The sequence below is a fragment of the Bufo gargarizans genome, chromosome 4 (genome assembly GCF_014858855.1).
Source record: "Bufo gargarizans isolate SCDJY-AF-19 chromosome 4, ASM1485885v1, whole genome shotgun sequence".
In the NCBI taxonomy this organism is placed as follows: Eukaryota; Metazoa; Chordata; class Amphibia; order Anura; family Bufonidae; genus Bufo; species Bufo gargarizans.
The window spans coordinates 100,771,133-100,795,893 of NC_058083.1; positions in this window are offsets into that span (position 1 = coordinate 100,771,133).

The window sequence follows — 24,761 nt, forward strand, 5'->3', positions numbered from 1 at the left end:
AAAAAATAGGACATGCACTATTTTTTTTGCAGAATGGACATACTGATGCGGACAGCACACGGTGTGCTGTCCGCGTTTTTTTGCGGACCCATTGAAATGGATGGGTCCGCATCCTATCCGCAAAAAAAACGGATCGGACATGGAAACAAAATACGGTCGTGTGCATGAGGCCTTATGGTTATTATTCAGTTTATAGCACCATTAACTTCCAGGGCGCGGTACATATGAAATACATAAAGGTAAAAATACATGACACATACAAGTACAAATACATGGGCATACTGAGGGACTGGCTGGTGCAGAAGGAGTGAGTGAATCCCTGCTCACAAGAGATTTTAATCTATGAAGGAAAAGCTGCTAATACAGGAGATAGGTAGTGGGATATGTATTACAGAGGCAGACCACTTGACTGCCATTGGGCCCTGGCTGAGGAGGTACCTGGCATTGAACTTGCTTCTCCTGTTCTGTGAAGAGAAGCTGGACGTGTATTTGTGCCCGTTCTTCAGTATAAATACATTGAGAAATATAGTGTTCAGAATGAGCAGCATATCTAAGAAGCACCTGTTCATTTACGATACACAAATTGGATAAAGTGGGTGACGTGCAGTACAGTTTTTTTATTACATCTTTTGAAATAAAAATGTCTTATTAATAAAATAGGGTTTGGATGGTGGAAAGGAGCAAGATATGAGAGTATGGGGGATGCACAGGACAAATGTCAGATCACTGCCATTAAAGGGTTGTCTTTTCTAAGGAGACTATCATATCCAATCAGTGTCCGATTGCTACAATTAGAGAAAAATTAGATTCGGATGCTTCGCCAAATTTTTCCCAAAAATTTGATTTGACCTGAATTAATTTGTCACAAAGCACATTATAAATCAGCTATTTCCTGGCCTGCAGGGAGAGTGTATCTCGGTGTACATCACTGTGCATCACAGAAACATGCATAGTTAGTCTGTTATGGTAGTAAAACAGATAATGTGAGTTAATATGACAGGCATCACTCTTAGACTCAGTTCACACTTCACTTATTTGGCCAGTTACGGGTCACAAACTGACCAAATAACTGAAGTGTGCACTCAGAAAAAAAACAGAAAAAAAAAAGGATCCTCTCTTTTGAGCATCGGCCTTCATACGGTCAGTATTTGGTTATTAATTGATAAGTATTGGTAAGGCCAGAAAAACAGGAGTGGGAAATGGGAATATTTGTCTTCTGTGTTTTGGACCCACTCCTGCTTTTGGCTAGTGATGAGAGGAAGGGGTCATATTCGAATTTGTGATATTTAGCAAATATTTTGTAGAATATTCATCATATATTCGCAAATTCGTATATTCGTTATATTCTACATTCTTTCTTTTTTTACGCAAAAATAGGCATGGTAATGACCGCGTAATGTGCAAATATATATGAGTCATTGGCCTACAAGCAAGAAGCAGGGAGGAATCATGTGTTCAGAAAAAAATGCTGAATATTCGTCATTGTGAATATATAGCACTATATTCTAAATATTCCCGAATTCTCGAAGTGCCGGAATTCGCGATTAAAATTCGCTATTCGAATATTCGCGCTTAACACTACTTTTGGCTTCCATATTCAAAAATAGGATCTAGGTCCTCCATAGGTAATTATAGACCAGTTAGTTTAAAGGGCTTCTGTCACCCCACTAAAGTCCTTTTTTTTTTTTGGGCTACTTATAATCCCTATACTGCAATATATCAATACATAATGTTATCAATCATTTTGGTTCAGTAGTTAATAAAAAAAAAAACGGACTTTTATCATATGCTAATTAACTGTCTACCAGCAAGTAGGGAGGCTACTTGCTGGTAGCAGCAGCATCCTCCTTTCATAAAGACGCCCCCTCCTCATGTTGATTGACAGGGCCAGCGAACGCGCTCGTTCTCTGGCTGGCCCTGTCTGCATTGAAAATCTGGCGCCTGCGCCATAACTGTCTTCAGTCGGCGCAGGCGCACTGTCCTAGGTGATGTAACACTGGGAGAGTCACTTATAAAGAAGGATTTGGGTGTCCTTGTAGAGGGTAGATTAAATAATAACATATGATGTCAATCAGCTGCTTCTAAGGCCACCAGGATATTGTCTTGCATTAAATGAGGCATGGACTCGCGAGGCAGGAATGTAATATAACCACTTTACAAAGCATTGGTGTGGCCTCATCTGGAATATGTAGTTCAGTTCTGGGCAACAGAAGAGACGTCTAAGGGGGGACAAGATTAACCTGTACAAGTATATAAATGGGCCATACAAAAATACAGTGAAAAACTGTTCCATGTAAAATGCCCTCAAAAGAAAAGGGGGCACTGCCTCTGACTGGAGAAGAAAAAGTTCAGTCTCCTGAAGCATCAAAGCTTCTTTACTGTGAATCTGTGGAATAGACTTCCTCAGGACGTGGTCACAGCAGGAACAGTGGACAGTTTTAAAAAGGGTTTAGATGAATTCTTAAAAGTAAACATTAATGCTTATAAAAACGTGTAGAAATCTAAGTCTCACTTCCTTCTGTAACACAGTCAGTATTTTGTCAGTTTTTTGCATCAGTATTTGATCATTATTGGTAAGGCAAAAACAGGAGTGGGTCCATCTGGCAACAGCATGAGGAGTCAACATAGTGGCCCAGTCACAGAGTGGGGAGGATGGCAACAGCATGATGAGTCAACATAGTGGCCCAGTCACAGAGCGGGGAGAGTGGCAACAGCATGAGGAGTCAACATAGTGGCCCAGTCACAGAGTGGGGGTAGTGGCAACAGCATGAAGAGTCAACATAGTTGCATCAAGAGTCAACTGCTCATTAGAGACTCAAGACATACTTTAACTTGCTGCTGATGAAACTGGTGCTGCTCCTGCCCTGCACCACCGTCCAACAGTCATAGCAGTGGAGTGTGAGCGCAGGGGGTCCCTGCGGTAAGACCTTCGAGAGGATGCGCAATGGTGCGCATAGATCAACCCGCTACATAATATGTATCGATAGTAGTTGGGTTTTTCATCCCTCTCAGCAGGTGTAAAAAAGTCCCCCATTTTGGCCCGGTAACAAGGGTCTAACATCGTGGAGAACCAGTAGTGAACCCTCTACCTCTGAGCACCCAAGCACAATGGAAGTCAATGGGAGAACCCGAGCATTAAACCAGGCACCCCCTGCTCTGAAGAGGGGAGGGTTTCTGGTTTATAGTAAAAGGTCAGAAATTGATGGAAACACCACCGAAATGGTTTGGGAACAGCATGGGGAGGTTGTCTGGATGCATCTTGGACTCCCAGGTTGCTGCTGGGAACGATGTTGTCCGAGTAGTACGCCACTTTTACAGACTGATAATAATACGCACAAAACCGAAGATAAAATCGATTTTAGAGAAAAATCTGTTAGGAAACATTCTTTTCTGTATATTTACTTGTATATAAAGTGCAAGTGCTGCCAAAAATTACCAGGAAGAGGCACTCCGATAGAACCTGTATATGAAAAAATGGAGAGCCTCATTCACATTGTGGTACAATTGTTCAGGTAGTGGGACTCCTACACTCACCCAGCTTATGCACTTAGTGAAAGGGCTTCCAAAAATCACAAGGAACTGGCACTCCAATACACTCTTTAATACACATAAAGGAGGGCATCATACACCCTTGAGAAATTATGATTGATGGCCTGCTGGTGACCCTCAAAAACATTAGGAGCAAGGGCCTGCTGGTGACCCTCTAAAACATTACGGGCGAGGGCCTGCTACTGAGCTGACCCTGTCAAACATTATGGTTGAGGGTCTGCTGGTGAGCTGACCCTCTAAAAGATTGTAGGGGAGGGCCTGCTGATGAGCTGACCCTCTAAAACATTATATGCGAAGGCCTGCAGGTGAACTGACCCTCTACAACATTAGGAGCGAGGGCAGACTAATAAGTATGTTGATATGATGGAAGGCTGGTTAGAAAGCCCCCTGACAAACTGTGCCAGAGAGTCTGCAATCTCTTTGTCCTGAGGTGGCCACCAAACGGGCCCATCCTATTGTTTGGGGCCTGAACAAAAGAGCACTAGATACTAGTCCTACAGGCTATCAGCACAAGTCTTTCTCTAAACATGGGGGATGAACTGTTGATAAGAGTTGATAGGGAATTGAATCTAGGGACTATTTAATACACTTCCCTCTGCACATATATATACATATCCCACTTGGCCATTCAACGCCGAAATATATATATATATATTTTTATATACAGTGGGATGCGAAAGTTTGGGCAACCTTGTTAATCATCATGATTTTCCTGTATAAATCGTTGGTTGTTACGATAAAAAAATATCTGTTAAATATATCATATAGGAGACACACACAGTGATATTTGAGAAGTGAAACAAAGTTTATTGGATTTACAGAAAGTGTGCTATAATTGTTTAAACAAAATTAGGCAGGTGCATAAATTTGGGCACCACAAAAAATAAATAAAATCAATATTTAGTAGATCCTCCTTTTGCAGAAATTACAGCCTCTAAACGCTTTCTGTAGGTTCCAATGAGAGTCTGGATTCTGGTTGAAGGTATTTTGGACCATTGCTCTTTACAAAACATCTTTAGTTCATTCAGGTTTGATGGCTTCCGAGCATTGACCGCTCTCTTTAAGTCACACCACAGATTTTCAATTATATTCAGGTCTGGGGACTGAGATGGCCATTCCAGAATGTTGTACTTGTTCCTCTGCATGAATGCCTTAGTGGATTTTGAGCAGTGTTTAGGGTCGTTGTCTTGTTGAATGATCCAGCCCCGGCGCAGCTTCAGCTTTGTTACTGATTCCTGGACATTGGTCTCCAGAATCTGCTGATACTGAGTGGAATCCATGTGTCCCTCAACTTTGACAAGATTCCCAGTCCCTGCACTGGCCACACAGCCCCACAGCATGATGGAACCACCACCATATTTTACTGTAGGTAGCAGGTGTTTTTCTTGGAATGCTGTGTTCTTTTTCCTCCATGCATAACACCCCTTGTTATGGCCAAATAACTAAATTTTAGTTTCATCAGTCCACAGCACCTTATTCCAAAATGAAGCTGGCTTGTCCAATTGTGCTTTAGCCCACCTCAAGCGGCACTTTTTGTGCTGTGGGCGGAGAAAAGGCTTCCTCTGCATCACACTCGCATACAGCATCTCCTTGTGTAAACTCCATCTGCAGCAAGATTATGTTGTAGGTCTTTGGTGCTGGTCTGTGGGTTGACTGTGACTGTTCTCACCATTCGTTGCTTCTGTCTATCCGAGATTTTTCTTGGTCTGCCACTTCGAGCCTTAACTTGAACTGAGCCTGTGGTTTTCCATTTCCTCAATATGTTCCTAACTGTGGAAACAGACGGCTGAAATCTCTGAGACAGCTTTCTGTATCCTTCCCCTAAACCATGATGGTGAACAATCTTTGTCTTCAGGTCATTGGAGAGTTGTTTTGAGGCCCCCATGTTGCTACTCTTCAGAGAAAATTAAAAGAGGAAGGAAACTTACAATTGACCCCCTTAAATACTCTTTCTCATAATTGGATTCACCTGTGTATGTAGGTCAGGGGGCACTGAGCTTACCAAGCCAATTTGAGTTCCAATAATTAGTTCTAAAGGTTTTGGAATCAATAAAATGACAACAGTGCCCAAATTTATGCACCTGCCTAATTTTGTTTAAACAATTATAGCACACCTTCTGTAAATCCAATAAACTTCATTTCACTTCTCAAATATCACTGTGTGTGTCTCCTGTATGATATATTTAACTGACATTTTTTTATCGTAACAACCAATGATTTACACAGGAAAATAATGACGATTAAGAAGGTTGCCCAAACTTTCGCATCCCACTGTATATATATATATATATATATATATACACACATACATATACATATATATACATATATATACATATAAATATACATATATTTGTGGTCAGGGCGACGGTCCCTGGAAGAAGGAGCTAGCGCCGACCTCTGGCTGGTGAATGCCGGAAGCCTGTAACGAGGATAGGCCTAAAAGGGGCCAAAAAGGAGACACCATTGTACAGACAGATACTTTATTGTACCGTTACAGGGCAAGAGAACAGAAAGCATTGTGGATTTCTGATTGGGGATTCGGAACGTACCTAGAAAAACATGACGACACCCAGCGCCCCATGCACCTGATGACATGAGGAGGTATCTGGTGCCTTGATGCTGCCCCAATACGAAAGGAGTGCCCTGAGCTGCCTTTCGGGTCTTGACCTAACCCCGCCACTAATGAGCGTACATGTGACATGAACTGAGGCGTGGACCACTATCTGCTGCTGCTGTCTGCAGGGCCACAGACAACCGACGCAGCACCTTGACCGGGCACCAGGCGTTATGCGAGGGGTAGAAAGAACCAGGGTTGGAGGCCCTGTCTGAGCAGTCTTGGTAGATGGAATGCTCAGCACAAACAGGTCCTGATGCCAGGTCAAGTGCTGCTTCTGGAGACGACGGACGTTCCGGACGGAGGCGGTGAATTCCCCCGGACGAAGGAACCCGTAACACCCTAGGTAAAGGGCGGCTTTAATGATGGTGCTAACCAAGGGCCCAAAAAGATCACCATCCAGAGCCAAGGACAACTGCCTGAACCAGGAGCCGGACATGGGTTGCCGGACCACCAGCCTACTTGCACCGGCTTTCTCAATGCCCCGGAGCGTGGCCTTGATGGCCTGCGATGTAAAGAAAGAGATCCGGGCCGGATTGTCCAACGTGAACTGATGTTGCACCCCCGCCAACTACAGGCGGATGGTATTGTGAGCGAGTCCGAGGTTGGCATGGCAATGCGTGATGAAGGCCATAATGAATGACACATCATCCACGTTGCCCTGTGGATGCCTCTCGGCAAATTTTTCTATACAGATTCCAGCCCGTACGATAGTTCCTGACTGTATTTCAGACAGGCTCTGGTGCGACAGGTCCTTTGCTCAGCTGAACAACGATGTTAGTCCCCTACCAGGTCGCTGTATGCCGGAACGCCTGCCCCCCTGCGTCTGCGAGTGGCATGTTCAGAAAGAAGATATCAACGTTAAACCGGGACAGCGCATCAGCAGTAGTATTCTTGGAACCCTGAATGTGGGAGGAACACCACACCTGAGCAAAACAGGAACACCACACCCGAGCGAATCCGGGAACGCAACACCCGAGCGAATCGAGGAACATACCAGACCTGAGCGATCCAGAGAACACACCAGACCTGAGCGATCCAGGGAACACACCAGACCTGAGCGATCCAGGGAACACACCGGACCTGAGCGATCCAGGGAACACACCACCTGAGCGATCCAGTGAACACACCAGACCCGAGCGATTCAGGGAACACACCAGACCCGAGCGATTCAGGGAACAACACTAGACCTGAGCGATTCAGGGACTACACCAGACCCGAGCGATTCAGGGCACACACCAGACCTGGAACGTTACCCCTAAGTGACTAAGGGGAGGCAGACGCCAGAGTGATTCAGGGAACCTGAACCCCGAGCCACTGAGGGAAGACATGACACATGCGATTTTGGGAACATGACACCTGTGAATTGGAGAAAACATAACCCTGAGTGATTCAGGGAAGACATGACACCTGCGATTTGGAGATAAACGTTACCCTGAGCGATTCAGGGAAGACATGACACATGCGATTTTGGGAACATGACGCCTGTGAATGAAGAAACATAACCCTGAGCGATTCAGGGAATACTTGACATCTGCGATTCTTGGGGACATGACACCTGTGATATGGGGAAAACATAACCTGAGCGATTCAGGGATGACATGACACATGCGATTCTTGGGAACATGACACCTGCGATTTGGAAAAAACATAACCTGAGTGATTCAGGGAAGACATGACACATGTGATTTTGGGAACATGACGCCTGTGAACGGAGAACATAACCCTGAGCGATTCAGGGAATACTTGGCATCTGCGATTCTTGAGGATATGACACCTGTGATTTGGAGAAAACATAACCTGAGCGATTCAGGGAAGACATGACACATGCGATTCTTGGGGACGTGAAACCTGTGATTCGGAGAAACATGACACCTGAGCGAAACAAGGAACAAAACCTGAGTGATTCAGGGAAGCCAGACCACCGGCGTGCTTCAAGAAATACCGTAAACAAAAACACAAGCGCCTGAGCTGTTCAGGGGACGTATGGCCCCTGACTGATTCTAGGAATGCGCATACCGAAAGAACCCTGGAATACACAAAACGCACCCTTGCGCAATTTGGTGACCTCAGTGCCTTGGGGACACCGGGCACTTCCCGCTTGCTAGCCACCCCAAGCTCCCCAGGAACAGCCTGCCCCCCCCATGCTGACCCTTGGTGACAGGGACAGCTGGGGTGCTCGTTGGAGGACCAGGCATGGCCAGCAGGAGCGGCGCAAGCCCAGGAAGACAGGGGGTGACCGGGACCCTGCCGCCTGACGGGATAGTTAGGAGGCCATATCCAAAGAGAACCTGTCCCTCACCTGAGAACCGCGGCGTCGACTAGTGCCCCCGTACCGACACCCCCCCCCCCCCCCCGCAGGAGACGCCGTGCGGGTCCCCCGACCGGACTTGCTCTAGTCTGCAGGGAGAGAAGTGGGGGTGCGTCGCACTGCAATTGGGCTCGGCTACCCAGCCGGGACCACTTACCGGAGGCGCCGCGGTCTGGATTCCACGAGGACGCAAAACCGGAAGCGGCATCACGGACGGGCAGGTAAGCCCGACCCTAGACTATGGCCGGGCCTGACGGACCAGAAATTGATACTCACCTGGTTATGGAATTTGATGAAACTTGAATAGATACCGTACTGGAGGCTGGCACCACCGACCGAGGTGGAGGCCTCGTTTATGGAAGGCCGAAGGCACTGAGACCCTCCAACGTGCTGCTGTACAAACAAAGAACAATGTATGAAAATCTAAATGCACTGGGAATATTACCAACCTGGTTGTGTTGGGCCGTACAGTCTGCCCCTAAGGGTAAAAGAAAACATGGCCTAAATGCTTCAGGCAAAACAATGATGAGCCAACAAACCAGGATGACATGCCCCCCCGGGCGTGCTGCTAGGTCATGTATGCTGCTATGGGCGGATGTGTGCCAAGATTGGTGAAAAGACCCCTTGGACGTACTTAGACAGGACACCATGCCGCCGGGGCGGCTGACGCGACATTGCCTGAACGCTTCAGACAGACGTGCAACAACAGACGAGTAAGACAACCTGGACGTACCAGACAGGACCACGTGCCACCGGGGTGGCGGACGTAACATTTGCCCGAACGTTTCAAGCAGACGTGCAACAGGAGATGAAAATGACAACCTGGACGTTCCAGGCAGGACCACGTGCCACCGGCGTGGCAGACATACTTTGCCTGAACGCTTCAAGCAGACATGCAACAGGAGACAAGTATGACAACCTGGATGTTCCACGCAGGACCACGTGCCACCGACGTGGCAGACATACTTTGCCTGAACGCTTCAAGCAGACGTGCAACAGGAAACGAGTATGACAACCTGGATGTTCCAGGCAGGACCACATGCCACCGGCGTGGCAGACATACTTTGCCTGAACGCTTCAAGCAGACGTGCAACAGGAGACGAGTATGACAACCTGGACGTTCCAGGCAGGACCACGCGTCACCGGAGTGATCAACATAATAACGCCTGAACGCTTCAAGCGGACGTACCACATGAGACGAAAAGACACCCTAGATGATCCAGGCAGGACAATGTGCCACTGGAGTGGCGGACGTAACATTGCCTGACCGCTTCAAGCAGACGCACCACAATAAACAAAATGACAACCTGGGGTTCCAGGCAGGACTACATGCCACCGGCGTGGCGGACGCAACAATGCCTGAACGCTTCAAGCAGACGTACCACAATAGACAAGTGACAACCTGGACGTTCCAGGCAGAATCATGCGTCACCGGGGTGGCCGACAGCATAGTGCCTGAACGTTTCAAGCAAACGAGCAAAGAGAGAGAGACGGGTATGACAACCTGAACATGCCAAGAGGGACCACCTGCCACTGGTGCGGCAGACATCACATATGGGACGTGTGAACGTGCCTGCGGCCAAACCCCCGTGACACCTACCATACCCGTATAGAAATCAGGACCTACCACCTACTGCAAGTAAGGAATCCTTGGCATGGAGTGGAGCGTCAGATAACTGACCAGAGGCAGACACTGCAATATGATGAAGCATGACAACAATAAATATATATATCTTTTTTTTTTTTTTTTTTTTTTTTTTTTTTAAACCAAGCTTTCCACAGAACACCGGCCCTGCTGTTCCCGCACGGAGAGCCCCACAACACCACTCTAGAGCAGGTAAAGTAAAAATATATAGAAGCTTGGGGTCTTCATATCTGACAATCACAGCTCAGTGAGGCCGCTGGTTAAAGTACAGTAGAAGCAGATCTATGTGGTATAGTTGGACAGTGGAACCGTAGTGGCGAATGTACATTTTTTTTTTTTTTTTTTTGCACATACCTAATACTATGCCACCAAATAAGGCCGTGCGATGCACCAGGATGCTGCCACCCTGGCCAGGAACCTAATGTGCGCCGTGAAAGGAGCCTGTGCATATGCCCTGCCGTATGAAGCAGGGTGATGACCTGTCATGCAGGGACACCTGCCGTGCTGCTGAAAGAAAAACAGAATGGAGCACGGCCAAGCAAGAGTTAAATGGAACAATGATGCCACCGGACCCCCCCTGATCGCGCCTTATGGGAGATCATACCGTGAATGTGATTGCTCAATGCGTTGACCATGAATGACAGCGGCTCCCCCGGCTGCAGGAGGGGCCCACTGGTACGGCGCGTGTGTTGCCGGGGGGCGGGGCCGCCGCGCGTGCCTAGCAACCGGCACTCGCGGCCGCCCCCTGAACATGCGCCTGCACGAGACTGGCCAGCGCCGCCCGACCTGGATGTGAGCCGGCCAAGGCACTCCCCCCAACGGACATCGGCTTCCACCGCACCGGGGTAGGTACAACACGAGCCGCGCGCCCGCCTCTGCTGCCGCTGCCCGGCACCGGCTTCCTAACTTACCTGAGACCGCACGAGCCGCTGGACGCCGACCTGTCCTGATACTCACCCAAACCCTGGCTTAAAGGTGCGGGACGTGCAGGAACCAGACGTAACCGGAAGTACCTGGCTGCACGTCCCGTCCCTTGTGAACCGAGGAATATATATATAGCCAAGGGGCGGGTCCTCTGCCCCTCCCACAAATTCAGGCTGCACGGCAGCCTTATCTACATATATATATATACATACATATATACATACACATACATATGCACAACTAAACCACTTCCCTCTACACATATTCATATATATATATCCACAGATGCTTGGGGCACATCTATAAACATACGCATTTACATACATACATACACATACATATATATACATACATATAGAAATAAAGCGATTGGGGTGGCACTGCAGTGTATCAGTATCAACGGAGTGCCAGCAGCTGTGAAGGCGATCCCCCTTCAAACGGTTAGTATGGAAAAATTCCACGGCACCTCCAAGGCGTAAAATCTGAAAATACTTTTATTCACCAGACAGCGACGTTTCGATCCTCCTCCTGAGAAAGATCCCAGGAGGAGGTTTGAAACGTCGCTGTCTGGTGAATAAAAGTATTTTCTGATTTTACGCCTTGGAGGTGCCGTGGAATTTTTTCATACTATACATACATATATATATATATACCTGGGGGAGAACCATGGCAGATACACATATACAGATGTATGCACTGCATACACACATCTCCACATATACATCCACATAAGAGGGAATTTATGCATGGCCATACAGAGAATATATACATGGCCATACAGGGAATATATACACGGCCATACAGGGACTATATATCCCTATTGGCCGTATAAAGGGGCCCATATATATACATATATATACATATCAATAAAGGGGCAGATACATATATATATATATCCATATACATACACCCACCTGACTTCCCACTACAGTGACGCTGATAATGTTATCGCCGCCCAACATCTGTGTTGATTCCTCAAAGTTTCTTAAAACCTCACAGAGGTCAGACATCCATACCCACTCAGTCTGGTCTCTTATCTCCTGCCACAGATCTGCGCTGTTTGTCACCTAAGCAGATCATCTTAAGCACGGCCTGTTGATGCTTCCCCCATTGTATTGCTACACTGCTTCCAGCTTCCGACTGATGGCTGACTGGTGCTGCACGTGGATAATTCGGTAGTGTAAGTGGAGGAGGAGGCGGAGGAGGAGAAGTGTTAGTTGGAGCCACTAACATAGGTGGTGGCGGAAAACCTTGATGGAATTAGGGTCTGCAATCCTTGGCGTCCGTAGCACCTGTATCATCCAAGGGTATGACTCGCCTCCGGCCTCCACAATGTTCACCCAGTGTGCCATCAGGGAAATGTAGCATCCCTGGCCGAAAGCACTTGTCCATGTGTCAGTGGTTAAGTGGACCTTCTCAGTAACTGTGTTGGTCAGGGCCCAAGTGATGTTACGGGACAAATGCTGGTGTAAGGCGAGCATGGCACACCATTAAAAATAGTGGCGGCTGGGGACTGCATAACGAGGGACGGCCGTCGTCATCAGGTTGCGGAAGGCCTCAGTGTCTACAAGCTTGACACAGAGGAAGTGGAGGCAGTGGTGCAGACACAGATTGTGGACCTAGGTGTTCGGCCCACCTATTACAGTGATGCCATGTGGCGGATCATACTGGTGGTGGTGATGCTGCTAGTGTTCACTCCCCTGCTCATTTTTGTATGGCACAGTTTGCAAATTACAATTCTTTTGTCGTCCGCACTTTCTTCAAAAAAGTGCCAGACTGCGGAACACCTACCCCTTGGCAAGGGAGATTTCCACAAGGGTGTGCTCTGGGGAACAGTTGCGGGCCTGTTTGGTGTGGCCCGCCTTTTCCCTTTTGAAACCCCACTGCCTCTTCCAGCCTGTTGTGGAGCTGCGGATACCTCCCCCTCTGTACTGCTGTCCTCGCTTGGCTTGCCACCTTCCCAGGTTGGGTCAGTGACTTCATTGTCCACCACCTCCTCTTCCACTTTTTACTGACTTGTTGACCTAACAACAACCTCAGTTATTGACAACTGTGTCTCATCCTCATCATCAACCTCTTGAGACACTAATTGCGGTTAACTTTCTAGCAACTGTGTCTCGTCATCATCCACCTCGTGAAACACTAATTGCCATTCTCCACCATCATCTTCTTGTGACTGTGGATGCTCAAGAGTTTGGGAATAAGAGCACCAGATCTCATGTACCTCTTCAAGTAGGCTTGTCGAGAGGCCCAAATGAAGGAATGGCGCTGAAAAGAGCTCCTTGGAATATCCAAGTGTGGGATCACTTGTCTGGCAAGACTCTCCATGGTGGGATGAAGGAGGATTAGGGTGAGGATTGTGCTGACCAGACTCTTGGCTACTGATACTGGACTTGGTGGAAGACAGGGTGGTACTTAACTCACTGGAAGCATTATCTGCTGCAATTCAACCAACCACCTGGTCGCACTGGTCGGACTTCGTTGTCCTGCGCCACACTGCAAACTGGGACATGAAGCTAGGTATCATGGATGATTGTTTTTCTTGTGCTCTGGCAGCAGGCACAGTTTAAACGCACCCAGGGCCACGGCCTCTGCGTGCACCATCAGTGCCACGGCCACTTCCCTTCTTCATATTAAATGTTATATATGCCTGAAAGTATGTCACAAGTACAGTACTGTAGTATTTGTAAGTGTATGCGCCAAAAAATTCAGAAAAGGTATTTGGGATGTGGAAACGTCACACAGGAGATATACCGCAGATAATGTCAATGCTGTCACCAGCGGCTAATAAAAAATCACAGGGAATGTTACAGGTATTTGGGATGTAGAAACGTTATACAGAAGAAATACTGCAGATAATGTCGCTGATGTCACCAGCTGTTAATATAAAATTACAGGGAATGTCACAAGTATTTTGGATGTGGAAACGTTACACAGGAAAAAATATATCGCAGATAATGTCGCTGATGTCACCAGTAGCTAATATAAAATTACAGGGAATGTCACAGGTATTTTGGATGTGGAAACGTTACACAGGAGAAATGCCGTAGATAATGTCGCTGATGTCAACAGCGGCTAATAAAAAATTACAGGGAATGTCACATGTATTTGGGATGTGGAAACGTCACATAGGAGATATCCCGCAGATAATGTCAATGCTGTCACCAGCGGCTAATAAAAAAATGACAGGGAATGTCACAGGTATTTTGGATGTGGAAACGTTGCACAGGAGAAATGCCGCAGATAATGTCGCTGATGTCACCAGCGGCTAATAAAAAATTACAGGGAATGTCACAGGTATTTGGGATGTGGAAACGTCACACAGGAGATATACCGCAGATAATGTCAATGCTGTCACAAGTGGCTAATATAAAATTACAGGGAATGTCACAGGTATTTGAGATGTAGAAATGTTACAGAGGAGAAATACCGCAGATAATGTCGCTGATGTCACCAGCGGCTAATAAAAAATTACAAGGAATGTCACAGGTATTTGGAATGTGCAAACGTTACACAGGATATGTATTCCAGGTAATGTCACTGTCCGCAGCGGACATCGTCTACGGAAAAAGTACACTGGATGTCACTGATATTTTTTGGATGTCCACACGTTACACAGGAGATGTAGCGCAGCTAATGTCACTGTCCGCAGCGGACACCGTCTATGGAAAAAGTACACTGGATATCACAGATATTTTTGGGATGTGCTCACGTTACACAGGAGATGTATTGCAGATAATGTCGCTGTCTGCAGCGGCCTAACTATTGCACGCTATTTAGCGCAGGATGCACTAAAAATAGATATTGATGCCACACACAATAGTCCTTAAAAGGACTTTTGGGTCTGTAAAGTTTTAGCAATTTAGCACAGGTTGCGCTAAAAATATATATTGCTGCTGCCACAAACAACAATAGTCCTTAAAGGTACTTTTGGGTCTCTGACAAGTTTAAAAATAAAAATAAAAAAATTCACTCCCTACACTATCTTTCACTTCTTCAGCACAGCTCTCCCTGACTTACACTAAGCTGAACACGTGTGCTATATATCACCCGATGACGCGTATCCGCCAGCCAATCACTGTAATGCCAAGCACCGCCATGTGCCGAGCATCGAGATGCTCGAGCCGAACTGGTGTTCGGCCGAGCATGCACAATCAACACTAGTCACTACACAAGTAACTCAGCCTCCATCTCTACTGCATTCTGCCACGGTCTGGCGGGGTCATCTGCCTGGTATTCCTTATCAACCTCCAGCTCCTCATGCTCCTCCTGTTGTTTTCCTTTCACTTGGGCAGATAAACCATCTATTTCTGTATACAATTCCTGGGCATTAATGTCCTCCTCCTTTGCCAGTTCAGCCCCCACAGGGCTCAGGTGGCTGTGAGATGTAGGCACCACATCTCCTGTCCCCTGGCGAACCAGATTTATTAGCATCTGCTCTAGGACGTGAAGAAGTGGAATGATATTGTTCATCCTGTAGTCCTGGCGACTGACAAATAAAGTGGCCTCCTGTAAGGGCCTGAACAAACAGCAGGTGTCACACATGAGCTGCCACTGGCTAACGTTGAAGTTACACAGGGAAGTACTCCTGTACGCCTGCATCATCAAGAAATCATTCACAGCCTTCCTCTGCTCATTTAGTCGGTCCAACTGTCACGGACGAAGTTGCAGATAGCTGGAACGCATAAATAAACGATCGACTGGCTTGATCCCAAACTAAGGAGCATATAGGCGAGCCCTTTAAAAGCCTAAGAGCTCTCCCTGACTGCTATGCACATGCAAGGGTCTCAATGGTAGACGATTGCATGCTCACGTACCTAAGACTGTGTGACACTGAAAACCCTATAATAGTGAGTGGACACAACCACCGGCTCCCTGCACTTAATACGGATGGAGTCAGGGTCACCTGGAATCAAGCCAGCAAGGAAACACAATAAATGAAAAGACTTATCTGAGCAAACAGCAGTAGCAGCCTCCAGCAGTGAACACTTCATCCAGGAAGTAGTATAAACCGCAAAATGAGGCAGTATGGGAGGGAATACAAAGGAAGACGATAAGTCTAAACAAGTGACATCTGGCAGAAGGAAAGGAGATGACAAAGTGAAACCAAAACAAAGAACGTCATACAAGAGGTAGAGAAGAACGTCTGCCAGACCTTCTCACAGAACTGGCGGTGACACCAATATGTCGGGGGTGGAGTTCCAATGCATGGTAAAGTCGCATACGAGGCAATGTTGGGGAATGCTATTCTGACTTTGCAGCTCAAGGAAGATGTGTTCTGCAGGGTAAGAGTGGCTGAAGTGCATGCACAGTTTCCTGGCCATTTTCAAGAAGTCTTGCAGTTGGGTGGAAGACTTCAGGAACAGCTTTACAACCAGATTAACACAATGTTCTTCCTTTTATCGGTGACCATGGTTCTGATCTGCAGTTGGCAAGGAGACAGCCAGCATTCTATTTTTTGGTTGCTTAAGCTGAGCAATTCTTTCCCGGTGTGACTCAATTCGACCAGGCTGCTCTGACACAATGTGATTAACAAATGCTCTGCATGGTGGTATGTTGGAGGACCACTCCGAACTGTGACTACAGTGAAGGCTGATGACAAGATGGGAGATGAGGAAGCAGAGGAGGACATTGGCGCCACAACTACAGCTTGAAAACGCAGAGGCGGCATTGCCATCACCTGGACAAGTTGCTAGTGTGCCTAGCATATGCTGTGAAGATACGAGATGTGAAGCACCTGAAACTACGGATACTGGAAGCCTGTGCTAGCATTTCTCCTGCGGCGTTGCTATCAGTGTGTGAAGAGTGGGAGAAGAGGGTTGCATTGACAATCCAACACAATGGGCAGCACATTAAACACTTTTTATAAGTGGTCAGAAACTTGTAAAAAAACTCATGAAAGAATAAAGTTACGTTAAAACCAAGCACACCATTGTTTTTCTTGTGAAATTCCCAATAAGTTTGATATGTCACATGACCCTCTTCCTATTTAAATGGCTGCCATGGTCACCACCCATCTTGAAAAGTTTCCCCCCTCACATATACTAATGTGCCACAAACAGGAAGTTAATATCACCAACCATTCCCATTTTATTAAGGTGTAGCCATATAAATGGCCCACCCTGTATATTCGAATCCGAATAAATTGTATTAAATCTTTGATTTTCGTATAGCTCCCTGACACGAATTACTCCCAGAATAAAATACTGCCAACAATGTTCAAAATGTCCGGAAAAATCCAGTACAATAATGATTGAGGGCAACGTTGATTATTTCCTGTCCCACACCCACAAGATGTAGCGGCGTCCTGCTATATATTCAAACCAGCGGCGTCCCACTGGGATATTGACACTGCAGTTGTAATAAATATTCTGCCGGTAAATGTTCGAAAATAATCTTACCGTATGTCTTTCCTCACCAAATCGCTACAAAATCGCTCTGCTTATTCTTTCTTTATGTATAGCAGCCAGTTGTATTCAAGCGATAGTAGTGTTCACTTCCCACGTTGGTAAATGTTTGACACGTGCAGTCCGATCTTTGCTGTAGACTGTGGTCTTTCAAGGTTTCTTTCTCATTTACCCTTTCCGCAGTGATGAACAAAGTGCTGTGAGAGTTCGGCAATATCTTTCGGTGTCCAATATTTAAAGGTTCGGGGTCCTGTATAGGCTAGATGCGTTTCGGGGCATTTAATCTCCCCTTCCTCAGTAGCTACCAGTCCCCCTTAAAGTACTTCCTTTTATAGTAAGAGGATACATTCTCAAGACCCGTCCTGGATCTTTTTCCGGATTTGGAATAAAACCTTTTCTGGGATTTGCATTCGATCTTATATCACATTATCCTTTTTAATTTTGATTTCAAATACATTGTCTTATATATGCCATTGATCCATAATCACATACTCATAATTTGTTCATTTAAAACTAATGAAACCATTAAAAACATATGAAAGCAAAGATATATTTAAAACTAGAAACACAAAAAGGGGGGGGGGGCAGCACATCCCAATGCGCAGGTGCACGTTGCTGATGTGGCTGCAAATATAACACATGGTGCAACAGCACTCTACAAACCAAAAGTAGAGTACAAAGGTATATTACATTGCAAATGCTATGCTAATAACTTAGAGATGCTTAGCAAATACATTTTGTACAAAATCATTTGAGCCTGTCTGCAGCACGCCAAGGCGATCTCTATAAGAAGGGTCCTAACACTAAAACTCACCTGTTGGGTGCCATAACAGCGACCATGAATCCAGGAAGTACAGGTCCCACATGCATGCTGTGCCCCCTTGATTTATGTCTGTGTGGAGCCAAAATGGCCTTCATTGAATCCAGGGGCTACAAGTACCAGCATGCATGCTGAGCAGACTATGTACTAAGTACTCAGTCTAATTAAAATCAGCCTGTGAGGCAGGGGAGGGGCAGGAGGGAGTGCACGACCATAGGAGTCAGCCACAACTCCTATACATAATACTAGAAACACAAAAGGGGGGGGGGGGGGTCAGCACATCCCACTGTACAGGTGCACAAAGATATATTTAAAAACTTTCCATACAGATTATACATCTAACTCTGCTGGTTCTTCCTCTCTAAAAAACGCATCAAAACCCGTGCGGTTTTGATGCGGTTCCAATGCGTTTTTTCCCAATCGCTTCTTTATGCTTCTTTATATCTGTTGGGTTATGGACTGAGTTCTAATTCTATAAAAATTGAGTCATCTGCACCTAAAAATAAAATAGAAAAAAATAGAAAACTCTTGGATCCATCTTTCTACAATAGGATCCTCTACATATTCTTGGGATTCCTATGTTTTATAAATTTTCCATGTTCACAAGAGGTGTAGCTGAAGAGGAGTTAGACAAAGTGGGAGTGTAGAGTTTTTAATTAATGGCATTGATTTTATATTGTCCCATAATTATTTTAATTTTAATGGGGACTTTTATTTACAGATTCCAAGGTACTGCCATGGGAACCAGGTTCGCCCCCAGTTATGCCAATTTGTTTATGGCCAATTGGGAGGAACAGGTCATTGCCCCCGACTGGGGACGGACCTGGTGCTCTGGAAAATATATATCGATTATATATTTTTTATATGGAAATCTGGAAGGGAAAAGTTGGACAGTTTTTTTTAGCAGAAATTAATTTTAATGATTTTAACCTTAAATTCTCTGGAGCCATAAGCACAGACAAATTTGAGTTTTTGGATCTGAATATTTATGTGGAAGAAAATAGGCTGAGGTGTTGTACTTGAAAGAGACAAAGAACAGAAGGAAGGAGAAATACGTATTGTTTTGCCTTTTAATAGTGATTACAAAAAGGTACAAATAATAATACGGAAATATTGGCATCTAATACAAAAGGATAAAACCCTAGGCCCCATTATCTTTACAAATCCCCTAATCACATTCACAAAAGCTCCTTGTTTGAGTATTAAAGTAGCTCCGGCAGTTAAGCAAGTAACCAATTAGGTATGTTCGGTCCAAAGGTGGGCTAATATCAACGGTTTCTTCAGATGTGGGCAATGTGGAAACTGTATAGCTACAGATTTTCCACGTAGAACCAATGAAATTATTTCCACCACCAATAAACATAAACACCCAATTAAAGAGTTTCTATCATGTAATTCCACTGACGTAATTTACATCATAGAATATCTGTGTGGAAAACAGTATGTGGGGAGGACGAAAAGAACACTGAAAAAACGGATTTCAGAGCATACGGCCAATATCAGAAAAGGATTGGATACACACTCTTTATCTAATCACTTTAAAGAAGTACACAATAAAAATCCAATAGGTCTGAAATTTGCGGCCATTGACAAGGTGAATAGGGATTGGAGGGGGGCAATCACATCAACAAAATGTCAAGGTTGGAGACACAACATATTTTTGAACTGAACACTCTACTCCCAGGAGGACTAAATGCAGAATTTGAGTTGTTTGGTTTCCTATAAAGTAAGGGTGGGTGCCCCCTACTGAAGGTCAACCCAACCTAGTTTTTATATCAGGCGGGTTGGTCCTTGGCAGTGGGCTCCCACTTTGTCTAACTCCTCTTCATCTACACCCCTGGTGAACATTGAAAATTTATAAAACATAGGAATCCCAAGTATATGTAGAGGATCCTATTGTACAAACCGAATTCCCAAAAAGTTGGGACACTATACAAATCGTGAATAAAAACTGAATGCAATGATGTGGAGGTGCCAACTTCTAATATTTTATTCAGAATAGAACATAAATCACGGAACAAAAGTTTAAACTGAGAAAATGTACCATTTTAAGGGAAAAATATGTTGAATCAGAATTTCATGGTGTCAACAAATCCCCAAAAAGTTGGGACAAGGCCATTTTCACCACTGTGTGGCATCTCCCCTTCTTCTTACAACTCTCAACAGACGTCTGGGGACCGAGGAGACCAGTTTCTCAAGTTTAGACATAGGAATGCTCTCCCATTCTTGTCTAATACAGGCCTCTAACTGTTCAATCGTCTTGGGCCTTCTTTGTTGCACCTTCCTCTTTATGATGCGTCAAATGTTCTCTATAGGTGAAAGATCTGGACTGCAGACTGGCCATTTCAGTACCCGGATCCTTCTCCTATGCAGCCATGATGTTGTGATTGATGCAGAATGTGGTCTGGCATTATCTTGTTGAAAAATGCAGGGTCTTCCCTGAAAGAGATGACGTCTGGATGGGAGCATATGTTGTTCTAGAACCTGAATATATTTTTCTGCATTGATGGTGCCTTTCCAGACATGCAAGCTGCCCATGCCACACGCACTCATGCAACCCCATACCATCAGAGATGCAGGCTTCTGAACTGAGCGTTGATAACAACTTGGGTTGTCCTTGTCCTCTTTGGTCCGGATGACATGGCGTTCCAGATTTCCAAAAAGAACTTTGAATCGTGACTCGTCTAACCACTGAACAGTCTTCCATTTTGCCACACTCCCTTGCCCAGTGAAAACGCCTGAGCTTGTGGATCTTGCTTAGAAATGGCTTCTTCTTTGCACTGTAGAGTTTCAGCTGGCAACGGCGGATGGCACGGTGGATTGTGTTCACTGACAATGGTTTCTGGAAGTATTCCTGAGCCCATTCTGTGATTTCCTTTACAGTAGCATTCCTGTTTGTGGTGCAGTGTCGTTTAAGGGCCCGGAGATCACGGGCATCCAGTATGGTTTTACGCCCTTGACCCTTACGCACAGAGATTGTTCCAGATTCTCTGAATCTTCGGATGATGTTATGCACAGTTGATGATGATAGATGCAAAGTCTTTGCAATTTTTCGCTGGGTAACTCCTTTCTGATATTGCTCCACTATCTTTCTGCGCAACATTGTGGGAATTGGTGATCCTCTACCCATCTTGGCTTCTGAGAGACACTGCCACTCTGAGAAGCTCTTTTTATACCCAATCATGTTGCCAATTGACCTAATTAGTGTTAATTGGTCTTCCAGCTCTTTGTTATGCTCAAATTTACTTTTTCCATCCTCTTATTGCTACTTGTCCCAACTTTTTGGGGATTTGTTGACACCGTGAAAATTTGAATCAACGTATTTTTCCTTTAAAATGATACATTTACTGGGATTAAACGTTTGATCTGTCATCTACGTTCTATTACAAATAAAAAAAATTACATTTGCCATCTCCACATCATTGCATTCAGTTTTAATTCACAATTTGTTTAGTGTCCCAACTTTTTGGGAATCCAGTTTGTAGAAAGATGGATCCAAAAGTTTTCTATTTTTTTCTATTTTATTTTTAGGTGCAGATGACTCAATTTTTATAGAATTAGAACTCAGTCCATAACCCAACAGATATAAAGTAGCATAAAGAAGCGATTGGGAAAAAAACGCATGGGAACTGCATCAAAACAGCAGAGTTAGATGTATAATCTGTATGGAAAGTTTTTAAATATATCATTGCTTTCATATGTTTTTAATGGTTTTATTAGTTTTAAATGAACAAATTATGAGTATGTGATTATGGATCAATGGCATATATAAGACAATGTATTTGAAATCAAAATTAAAAAGGATAATGTAATATAAGATCGAATGCAAATCCCAGAAAAGGTTTTATTCCAAATCCAGAAAAAGATCCAGGACGGGTCTTGAGAATGTATCCTCTTACTATAAAAGGAAGTACTTTAAGGGGGACTGGTAGCTACTGAGGAAGGGGCGATTAAATGCCCCGAAACGCATCTAGCCTATACAGGACCCCGAACCTTTAAATATTGGAGACCGAAAGATATTGCCGAACTCTCACAGCACTATGTTCATCACCGCGGAAAGGGTAAATGAGAAAGAAACCATTAAAGACCACAGTCTACAGCAAAGATCGGACTGCACGTGCCAAACATTTACCAAAAGTGAAAGTGAAAGTGAACACTACTATCGCTCGAATACAACTGGCTGCCATACATAAAGAAAGAATCAGCAGAGCGATTTTGTAGCAATTTGGTGAGGAAAGACATACGGTAAGATTTTTTTGGAACTACTTTCGAACATTTACCGGCAGAATATTTATTACAACTGCAGTGTCAATATCCCAGTGGGACGCCGCTGGTTTGAATATATAGCGGGACGCCGCTACATCCTGCCGGTGTGGGACAGGAAATAATCAGCGTTGCCCTCAGGACATTTCAGGACATTATGAACATTGTAGGCAGTATTTCATTCTGGGAGTAATTTTTGTCAGAGAGCTATACAAAAATCGTAGCCAATACGTTCCCTACGAAGATTTAATACTATTTATTCGGATTCGAATATATTGATCTATTTGTTCACCGATTTTGAGTACTTTGTATTTTTATTTGCTATATATGCCATCTAGGTTTTAGTACTGGTACACTATCTAGCCTTATAGACCACCATTCATTCATATTATATATGCTATTTACTGTTGAATATTTATAGTGATTTTAACACGTGAGTTATACTACACCGCTTTTTCACCCCAATTTGAGAATAAAGGCGTAATAGAATTGCTTTCATATTAAACAAGATGGGCACCATTCACAATTAGATTGCTCTGTGCCCTAAACATGGGATTGATGTACACCGCACTGTCTCCTAAGGATCCCTTCAGTTTACAGAGCCTGCACTATGCTGTTTCCCTATGCTCTCCCCACAGTGTCTGAAAACTCTCCCTACACTCTCCCCGCACTGTCCCTATCCCAGATTATACTATTAAAAGCTTTGTAAAAAAAACTTTCCCTAGCATTTGTCACATCTGTCCCTATGCTCATTTCACTGTAAAATTGTAGAGACCGGGCAGGATAAATGGCTGGCTGCACGGCATTATAGATGATCCCTCGTTCCCGGGATTCTTACCTTCACTTTGTAACATGTGCAGCCGCTATTTTAGAAAAAAAAAAATCTGATTTGTTACTATGAAGTGAAAGGAAATTCAAAATCATGGCGAATCAAATTTTTCCTGAAATTCGGATAGAAACCCACTTAGATCATTTTGATTTGCTCAAAACTAGCTAGAATGTAGTGGAAGTGCAGTGTCCTGGAGATCACTGCAAAGATTTCTAGTTCTATTATGCTTTAGTTCATGTATTGTATGCATGTACTACTAAATCCATAAGGTTGTATAGGGAATGGGAGTTCCCAAGTGGCTAGGCAGGGCTGGCTCCATCCTTTCTCTCTAGGAATAAATAGAGAAGTCTAGGGTTAGTGTCAGTGAAGTGAACACTCAGAGCAGCCAGGAGCAGATCCTGTAGGGAGACTACAAGAACTGAAAAGTGTCAGCCCCTGGGAAGGGAGAAACTTACAGAATGTTTACCTGTCAAAAAAAGGATCATAGACTGATCGTAGACAAGGTAACTGCCTACACCCTGGCTATAGCCTCCTCTGCAGGTGGTAGGAACATTATAAGCCACAGGCTAGCCATCATAGTTAAAGGACAGAAAGGCATCTCTGTTCATAGACTGTATTTCACTAAGAATACTGTGGATATACATATATATCCAGAGATAGAAGTGAATGATTATGCTGCCTGATTGCAAGAGAGAAGCTAGCCTCTCATATACAACCTTGGGGATAGCAGATAACAACTGTGGACACTGCATGTTATAGTCACTATGTCTCTGTGACTTATCAATTGACTGCTGTAGAAAAGTGCAGTGAAGTTGTTGTAACTAACATGGTGTCATCATTGCTTCCTGCTATACTACTAAAGCACTAGCACTGAAAAGTGCTGACTTCACAACTGGGACCCTGCCTTGCACCCTAAAACCTTCACCATCAATCGTCATCAGGCAGGAGGACCCAAGAACCTGAGTGTGCCCCAAAAGGAAGAACAAGTCAGCCTATCACTGCATGTAGTCCAGGGAGCTTCAGAACTGGAAGTACAAGTACTACTACACCCATCTGGCTGCCCACACTCACGCACGCCCCTGTGGCCTGGTCGCTGCAGTAGCATTGTTAGGAATGTACCACAATATTTTGTTTCCTGCCATCTCTGTGTTTATAAATAAAAGGTACAAAGCTAATGAATGTACCTATTGCTATACCCTAATCTAGGCAACTTCCAAAGGATATCTTATTAAGCCCTAAACTAAAAGAAACAGTGCTTGCCTTAGACACCTTGATCTCACAGAGGAATTCACATGGGAATCTTGACGACTTGTCACAGGCCACAGGCAAGGCTTGAAGCATAGCCATTTCATACACACATAGCTAATTAGATGCCAATTACAGCTCATCCTACTGC